This window comes from Phyllobates terribilis, unplaced genomic scaffold, assembly GCF_046119375.1.
Source record: "Phyllobates terribilis strain yellow unplaced genomic scaffold, ASM4611937v1 Scaffold_10__3_contigs__length_209671492, whole genome shotgun sequence".
NCBI lineage: Eukaryota > Metazoa > Chordata > Amphibia > Anura > Dendrobatidae > Phyllobates > Phyllobates terribilis.
This window is the reverse complement of record NW_027362770.1, coordinates 55,970,363-55,979,754: the sequence shown is the minus strand read 5'-3', so window position 1 is coordinate 55,979,754 and position 9,392 is coordinate 55,970,363. Positions and strand designations below refer to the sequence as shown.

The 9,392-nt window shown below is 38.2% G+C and overlaps 1 protein-coding gene across 3 annotated transcripts in view; it reads left to right on the top strand.

Moving 5' to 3' along the window:
* The first annotated feature begins 1,562 nt into the window (after positions 1 to 1,562).
* Positions 1,563 to 9,392, top strand: part of FSTL4 (follistatin like 4) — a 1,654,952-nt gene continuing 1,647,122 nt past the window's right edge. For 2 of the 3 annotated variants that reach the window (XM_073649559.1, XM_073649558.1), the window contains exon 1: positions 1,564 to 1,954. The gene's annotated coding sequence lies outside the window, so the exon portion shown is untranslated. Of the gene's footprint in view, positions 1,955 to 9,392 lie in introns of all 3 variants that reach the window. The other variant, XM_073649560.1, reaches the window with a different exon arrangement.

The following is a 9,392-nucleotide window of genomic DNA, read 5'->3' as shown; positions in this document are numbered from 1 at the left end:
GAGGTCAGTATAGATGGACTAATAGAACAAGTCCCACACACTGCTAGAAGCCCAAATATTTTTTCAGAGCTAAATGAAGAAAAAAATTATTTTTAATTTGCAACCTGATGGAGGTCAGTATAGATGGACTAATAGACCAAGTCCCACACACTGCTAGAAGCCCAAATATTTTTTCAGAGCTAGATGCAGAAAAAAATTATATTCAGTTTGCAACCTGATGGAGGTCAGTATAGATGGACTAATAGAATGATGCTATGCCCAAAAGATTTTACTTCACTAGGTGCAGTAAAAAAATTGGTATTCTATACACAGGTGGTGTATCTTGCAACACAGATAGGCTACTCCACTGACTAACACACTCTGCAATAGGCCAAAAAGGATTAGCTTTGCTAGATTCAGCCAAATGCTGTGAAAAAAACTTGCACAGCACTGGCACAGACCTGCCTGGCAAAAACTGATAGGAACTGATGTAACCTAGTCCTGAAAAGGACTGCAATTACAATTAGTCTTTACTCCCACAATCTATCTATTTAAGAGCACAGACCTGCCTGATAAAAGTCGTAGGAAATGCTGTAACCTAGTCCTTAAAAGGACTGCAATCACAACTATTCCCTACTCCCAAGCTATCTGTATATTTGTGCGAAAATTGGCTTGAAATTAACAAGGTATAGCGCACACAGCAACAGCAATGCCGTCTAACACGCAGCTGCAGCAGTGAGAAAATGGTGGCGACGAGGAAAATGGCTTGGTCTTATAGGGCAAGGACATGTGACATACACTGCCAATGACACATGCCCTTGCTAGTGTGAAAAAAAGCACTTCGCTCCGTGTGTGCGCTGCTGATAGGCTGACAGACTGCACCTCCCCACTGTAAATGCGGGAAAGAGAAAAAAAAATGGAGATCTTCATTGTTCCTGCAGAGATCCATCCCCTGCCCCTCCCCCCGCTGTACACTCAAACTGCGTATTAACATTAATTTTCATCATTACTGAGAAAAAATCCAGTTATGATTTTGGTGCACGAACAGTTATCGAACATAACCTCGAACAGCCGAATTTTTCTCAAATTGTTCGTGTTCGCCGACCGGCTCGAACACCGCCCAAAACAGCTCGAATTTGAGATTGGCGAACAGTTCGAGTAGAACAACGCTCATCTCTAGTTATAACCACAACCTGAACTTCATATTAAAGGGACAAACTTAAAATAGGATGGGGTGTAATCTTGCAGAATGATTGTATGTATTATGCAGTACTATTGATGTGTGTCATTATAATCATCATAAGAAAACATATAGTGACTAAGTCTGTGTGCGAAACACCAAAGATGAAGGTGACACTATAAAAAAGCCACAAGCGTGGCGGACACGGACAGAAGAGGGCCCCTGTGTAAGAACAATATATGGACCCCTTTCTGTCCAATATCTCATCATGCCCCCGTGAGGTTGCACCAATGATATGTCGCCCCTGCTCACTAAGAGCCCCCAGGAGTCATTCTTACACTGTATCTTGTAGGATGCTTTACCAATACAATGTGCTAGGAGCTGGCAATATGCAGCAAAGCTCACGCCGTACTCCACTACATACAGTCGTCTCACTGGAGCCAGCAGCGTCCTCACTGAACACACAGGTAGCAGCTATTGGGTGGAATATGCAGATCGCACTGTGACGTGAAGGAGCTTAGATCCTGACAGCAGAAATAGGGCAGGCAACAGCAAGCAGCACTTAGAGCTCTCATGCTTTGGATTGTGACTGAGACCTCTTCTAAGATTTCTTCTTCTTGGCACACTCTGCTCTTTATCAGCTGTGAGATAAATCAAGAAATCTCCCACATTCAGCACATTTTTCCGTCTATTTCGGGGAGATTTTATCAAACAAAGTAAATAGTTCTCCCTGCATTGCTTTTACCACCTTTTACTTGTGCATTTCCCCCCTGGTCCTGTTGTAGTACAGCGCAGGTAAGTGCATTTGTTATTTTTCTATCTCTTGCATTGGGAGAAAGGATGTTAAAGTGCTAAATGGGAATCTTTCCCTCTGCAATAGTGTTGTTGAGGATATGAATGCATGGACTGTATATGAGATGGAGAAAATGTAAAAGTCAGCAATGCACAGAGAGCCTGTGCTGTGTGCTGCTGTGAAATGCAGGGTCAGGGATATGAAGAGGCGGCGGTGTGCACACAGGGCTCCCTGGCAATGCCGCTTTGCTCCTTCATTAGTAGGCTGAGATTAAATGAATGAGATCTCCAGCTGTCTCTCTCCCTGGACCACAAGAATCCGCAGCGGCCAGCTGATGCCTGATGTGGCTGCTGCTCGCACTGAGCCTGGAGTTTGCTTCAGATTCCAAGTGCCTTTCATTGCAGGGTGTAGGGGAAGCTCGGCATCCTGCTAGTTTGCATTCTGCTTATTAAAATAATAGTCGCCTCTCTGCTCAGTTAGTACAGAAAGCCTAAGGGAGCCAAGTCTTTTCTCATTCATTCCAAGTATAGGAGTTCAAGAAATGCTGCAGATCTCTATGTCAGTGCAAGGTGGCTTTTCTCAATGGCTATGCAAATATTGCATTTATTAAGAAGTGGGGAGCTAGAGGATATGCCCATTCATCTTCACACATTAGCAATGATGAAATTCACAGATATACATGGCTTGTGACAGTTCCCTCGGGGAGATAAAATATCTCATCAAAGTAGTACGTCTTGTGTGCGGAATATATCGCATGTCATGGGCAGAGATAGGAGCCTCCATACAGAGTTGTGGTAGTGTCTGATCCTATGGATGTACGAAAAAAATTCCTTTTGGGAAATTTCAGATCTAGCAACTTCCCATACAAGTATTACATAAGATGTCTCATTTTTACAAAAACTATCCATTGTGTATTTTATACAGGACTAAATAGTTCAAAAACTCTTCACATAACAACTTCCATGAAGTAATGCAAAAATATCCCCCAGCATTAGGGAAGGTCAACACTATGTGAAGTATTTCTCCCCTCTCATCCCATCCCTCAATCCCTTTAGATCAGTTACCCCAAAGCCTTAATCTCCATTCTAATAAAATAGCCCTTGATGTCTGATCAGATGTATTGATCAACATTGATCGCTCGCTGGCTCTTTTATGTTACTTCAGTAAATAAGTTAACAGCCCGTATCAGTGACATAGATGTAGTGGTCTGCTTATCAGGGGTGTCAGGTGTATGGCGGAGCTCAGATCTTCCTCCAGTGATGCCTGCCAGCCAGATGGGCAAATTACAGTACAACCTTACAGGTGGATATATTGAATTTCTGGCTGTTTCATGGCACCTGCGCTTACCTGTGTACAAGATGGTGACATATGCTCTAAATTTATTGGACTTGTATCATTAACTCTTAAAAGGAGAACGATTCCGCACATACTGTATGCACTTTCTATCTGCCATTATGTTTGGCTGCAGTAAGAAATAGCTTGTGTGTATGTGAGATAGCAGAAAACTTGCTGCTTGAGTTGCCACCAAGCCATCTTGCATTTTCTGCCCAGTTTTTAAAAACATTGCTTCCATAATCAACTATATAAATGCAGTCTATAAATATGCTTAGTAAAACTAATTTATTAATGCCTTCCTCCATAATACGGACATTTACAATACAAACCAAATGCCCTTGATCCGCACGCCTGCAATGTTGGTACTGTCCAAGGTGCTGAAGGCATTGTTAACTAGACTGCATTCTCAAAGTGACCTCTAGATGTCGCCTCACATGTGAGTCTCGCTTTTCACGCCTGTGTTGCTTATGATGCCACAAATGGAGCTTTAAAAAGTTCATCAAAGGCAGATAAAGGACCGATGTAGTTTTAGCTTTTCTTCTGCTGTCACACTTCAAGGGATCAGTGCTCTGTAGTGTTAAGTAAGCAGATTCTCTTTCCAAAGAGTAGAAGCAGAGCAGCAGCACAGCTGTCATATAGAAGGGCAAAATAAGTGGATAACAGTTCTAATTAAACAAGAGAATGACAGGAAGGAACGCACAGCTTCCATATGTCTTCATGAAAGACTTTCTGCATATTAATGAAAAACAACCAACCTGTGACATAACTCATTCTTTGTGTACTACCTCTTTAAAGGTATATTTCCATCTTAACATCAGACATATATGCTTTATTCAACTAGGTCACTTGTATATACCATTGAGGATATGCCAATAATCTGCCTGTGATTGTATAAAAAAACTCAATATAGCATTGGATACAATATTATTTCTATGATTAGAAATAGAGTCGCAGAATACTTGCAGCAAAAATAGTTTTAAAGTTGACACTAGTATTAATTGTAAGCGACCATGGATCCAGGGCAATACGAGGACTCAGTTCATACTCCATTCCCAAAAATTACATCTATTCGTTGTGTACCTTTAAAAATAAGGTCATCAATGATGTAATTGGAAGTGAATTAAAAAAAAAAAAATATATATATATATGTATAAAAATATATATATGAGCCAATAAATTCACAAGACCCTGGTCCAGCGACCGCATTAGTATTTTGGTCCGCCGGACAAACAGCCTGCTCTTTTGATTAGCCAGCTAATCAATGAGGAGTCGGGGATGCCAGCAGGTAAGCGGTGGTTCACAAGGATCCAGTCCGGTGGTCCTGAAATTCTGATGTGGTCCTTGACCAGGGGGATGAGAATTGACTCGCTCAGCTGCACGGAGTTTGTATGTTCTCCCCGTGTTTGTGTAGGTTTCCCCCGGGTTCTCTCGTTCCCTCCCATACTCAAAAGACATACTGATAGGGAATGTAAATTGTAAGTTCCAATGGAGACAGAGATGATAATATCTGTAAAGTGCTGTGGAATTAATGTCACTATATAAGTGAGTAACATAAATATAATATATATATATATATATATATAAATATATATATATATATATATGTATATATAGTATTACCTTAAAAAAATCTATTGTATATATAAATATATATATTTATTTATTCAATAGATTTTTTTAAGGTAATACTACAAAATGATGAATTCCTTCAAAATGACTGTTACTGTTCTAGTTCCCTCATTCATGCTTTGGTCTAGCATCAATAGTACATTTACAAAGTAATACCACTTTATGTACAATAAGAAAGCCTTTAAGATGCGTGACTTTCACTCACATGATCCTACAATATGATGTCGCTTCTTTCATCTGCAATATCTTCACTAATCTCATCCATCAGACAGCTCTGTCCTCACAGCTCCTGACTATACTGTAAGAGTATCATGACATTATGCCAAATCTATATCTAAACAAGCGCTTGTGACTTTCTTCGGAGTTTCTGTCACAGTAAGATATTTTTGAAGGAGCCAATAACAGAAATGAAAGCAAAGTCATATTAGCATGTAAAAAAGTAGTCAACATTCTATGTAATAAGGGTCAATCCACTTTTCATTCTTTGTTCAGTCACCTTCTTATTTGTGGAATTCATTTTTCCCATTCCATTACCCCACACAGTTCCTATACTTTTCACTCTTCATACAATGACCTCTGTTGGTAGCAGATTTTTTAGACATTACATCCTAAAGCTTCTTACACTTTTCATTCATCTCGCAGTGATACTTTGTTGTAGCATTTATGTTGGACACTGTATTAAGACACAATGGTCCTTATACTTTTCATTTTTCATGAAATTACAACCAAAGAAGTAACCTTTCTTATTACATCACCAAGGATCTTGTAATTTTCCTTCTTGATCCAGTCACCTGTGAGCAGGTAGCATTTACAAAACTCTGCCATTCTTCATTCTTTCATTGTGACTTGCGTGCTTGTAGCGTTCATTTAGATATTGCATTATTGGACACGGTTGTTATACTTTTCATTCCTCATACAGTGACAGCTTTGCTTGAACATTTACATTAAGTTACATATTACACCACAAAGGCTTTTTTACTATTTGTTCTTTATTTATGGTTTGACTTTTGACCATTTGTGTTGGACATTGTGTTATATCTTTGTCACATTTGCACTTGACAGTTTATTACATTACAAAGGCTCTTCTACTTTTCATTCTTCATACATTGACCTCTGTGTGTGCAACATTCACATTGAGTTACATATTACATGGCAATGGCTTTTACACCACTATTTATTCTTTATATTATGTCCATTTATACTGGACAATGTGTTACATCACAAGGGTTCTTATACGTTTCTTTTTTCCTAGTGACCTCTGTCTTTGTCTCATTTGCACTTGGCAGTTTATTACATCACAAAGACTCTTCTACTTTTCATTCTTCATATGGTGGCCTCTGTGCATGTAACATACACATTGAGTTACGTATTACATCAGAATGGCTTTTACACTATTTATTCTTTATATTATGTCCATTTATACTGGACATTGTTACATCACAAGAGTTCTTATACGTTTCTTTTTTCCTAGTGACCTCTGTGCTTGTTGCATTTGCACTTGGCACTTTATTACATCACAAAGACTCTTCTACTTGTCATTCTTCAAACATTGGCCTCTGAGTATGAAACATTCACATTGAGTTACATATTACATCACAAAGGCTTTTGCACTGTTTATTCTTTAAATTTTGTCTTTGGACCATTTATATTGGACATTGTGTTACATCACAAGGGTTCTTATGCGGTTCTTTTCCCCCACCGTGACCTCTGTGTTTGTTAAATGGGCAGTGTATCACATCTCAAAGGCTCTTTTGTTCTATGTATTCTTCCCTTTGTCACATCCGTGCTAACATTATATCTGCATAAGGATAAAGCAAACAAGATGCTATTTAATTTACATGTTTTATTAGAGAAAAGCAGATGAATGTATCCTGGGGGACATGCAGGCTGAAGTTTTGTCTTTAAGGCTGGAATTAAATATATACCTAATTGTTAGCTCTTAATTATTTAATATAAATATACAAAATTATTGATTGATAAACTGGCCTTCCAATGTAAGTGTTCCCAGTTATATTTTTTTAGCTCATAATTAAATGGTTGGTTATACATTCATAGGCATCTATGAAACAGTGGAAATAATTTCTCCAGGTAAAAAAATTGCTCTGACTATGACAAAGCATAGTCATCATGTCAACATTGTCCTGCTCTTCTAAAATAATCATGAAAAAGCGGATTCCAGGTCCAGTAATTACTCTGATCTATAAAAATGTGATTGCTTTAATTCCATAGATATAATGATTCTTGATGATTATGGCCAACTTTCATGACGGACGCACGTCATCCTCAGCTTATCCTTAGAATGTATATTATAAGTATTTATGATTCATGATTCCCTGGTTAACATCAGATGGACAGTTTTTCAGTTTGATATTCTATGTAGATTTCTGAAAACTATAAATTAAAGGAAATTTGTTGAAAATAGATGTAAAGATCGGGAGGAAAAGATTTTATTAAGAAACTAAATGGGGTACAATTTTAAATTTGTTGGGGGAAAAGATTAGAAGCAATGTCGGAAAACTTCCAGCCGATGTGGAAATAAAAAACATGTCTGGGATAAACATATAAGTATCATAAGATAAAATAGAGAGGGAAATGGACAAGGACGGACATGTGGACCATATGTTCTTTCTCAGCCATCAGCTTTCAATGTTTCTATGATATCACATAAGCAGTGACATTTCACTCTTTCTACCTGATCTAGCAGCATCATGAAGCATCATGCCTATTGGGTCCACCAGACTCCAGGTTACTGGTTTGTAAAAATTACATCAACAAAATGAAGACTTTTATTGATATTAATTGCATCTCCCTTCTCTCTGACATGTTTAAGGCCTGGTCATTTGATTGAAAGGTAAGGCTATCACTCAAAATGACTGTTCAAACCAAGCACAGATATTCGATGCACCCTTGACGTGGCCGAATAGTAAATTGAAACTTCTTACCTACTTGTTTTGCCTCTAGCTCAGTTCTCCTGTAAAGCCAGAACTGTCAATCAATGAAGACGGAGGGAAGATAGATGCAAAACAAGCACAAGGGACGGTGCACTAAACTGTCCACACGAAGGGTGCAGCGATCACTTGTGCTTGGCTTGATCAGTCACTTTGTGCTGACAGATTCCCTCTTGAGATATATGTACTATTACAGATTTGCTGTGCAAGGTAAAAGTTTTATTAAAAAAAATGTTTGCAATACTCTGAGGGGAGATATTTATGTCATATGTCTCTACATATAGCCTCCTAGTGGTTGTGATATACGGTATGTTGTGGATTATTTTGGGTTTTGCTAGCATGTCACAATAATGGATTGATTTTCCATGCTAATGTCATGCATTTAACATATCAGGTTACCTTTTAAGAAGGTTATGTCAGAGTTCACATTTGGGAAAATAATCCTCTAGAAGCCCGTTCCACATGTATTGTGCCTATTAATAAAAATTCAGAATGAAAAAATTAAAATGAGTTCTTGTTTCTGTAAGAACCCAATGTAATAATTAGTGTAATTCGTCCCACAGCCCCCCGCCATATATGTGTATATGTCTATGTGACATAGCATGCTAGGTGGTCTTTTATCTAATGCAATAACTCTTTGGTATCCACCAACCCCATTAGCATAAAGCTCACTAAAATAAATCAACTGCTTTCTCTATACATTTATTGTTTTGCTATTGAGCAAAGTATGGATATCCTCATGTTTGCAATTGATATGTGATTGAATAGCTGTTAAGAAAAATCTTGCTTTTTTTACAGTATTCATTGAATCTGTATTGCTACAGCAAATATACATATAGGTCAATAGCAGTGGAGATTGAGTCTGGTTTTGATCATTATCACGTTTCTCTATATTACAATGGTGGTTAATTATGTAGATCAGTTTCACATAATACAATGGGCACGCCACACCTAATATTTATGAATAGATAAATGGGCGACTGAAAGGTAATCTGTCAGCAGGTTTGGTTACCTCATCTGAGAGCAGCCTGATGTAGGAAAAGAGAAGGTGCGTCCAATGATGTATCACTTGGGTGCAGCAGTTGTGACACAAAAAGATTTAATAGATTTTGCAATACAGCAGAGCTGAGGAAGCTAACCCCGCCCACACATGGCTCTCTATGTACATTGTCTATAGATAGTGAGCTGCTTATCACAGAAGGGGGCATGGGCAGACCTGTGCTCACAAGGCCAGCTAGTCATAGCAATGATAATCTCCTAAAACCATTGTAAGTGAACAATAACACATACAGTATGTTAAGTGACATATGTTTGAAATCTGTGTTTTAACCCCTACAGTATGTTGTCATCAGATTATATAGTAGAAACTTGCTGACAGATTCCCTTTAATAGTTTTGCACTGTGGAGGGAATATCCATCATGAAGTCTTATATAGTAATTATACAGCAAATCAATCTTTAAAGACTAAATGCAAAACCTATATAATAGCACCTTATAATGCTATTTTCCCTGTTACTGCGTATTTATT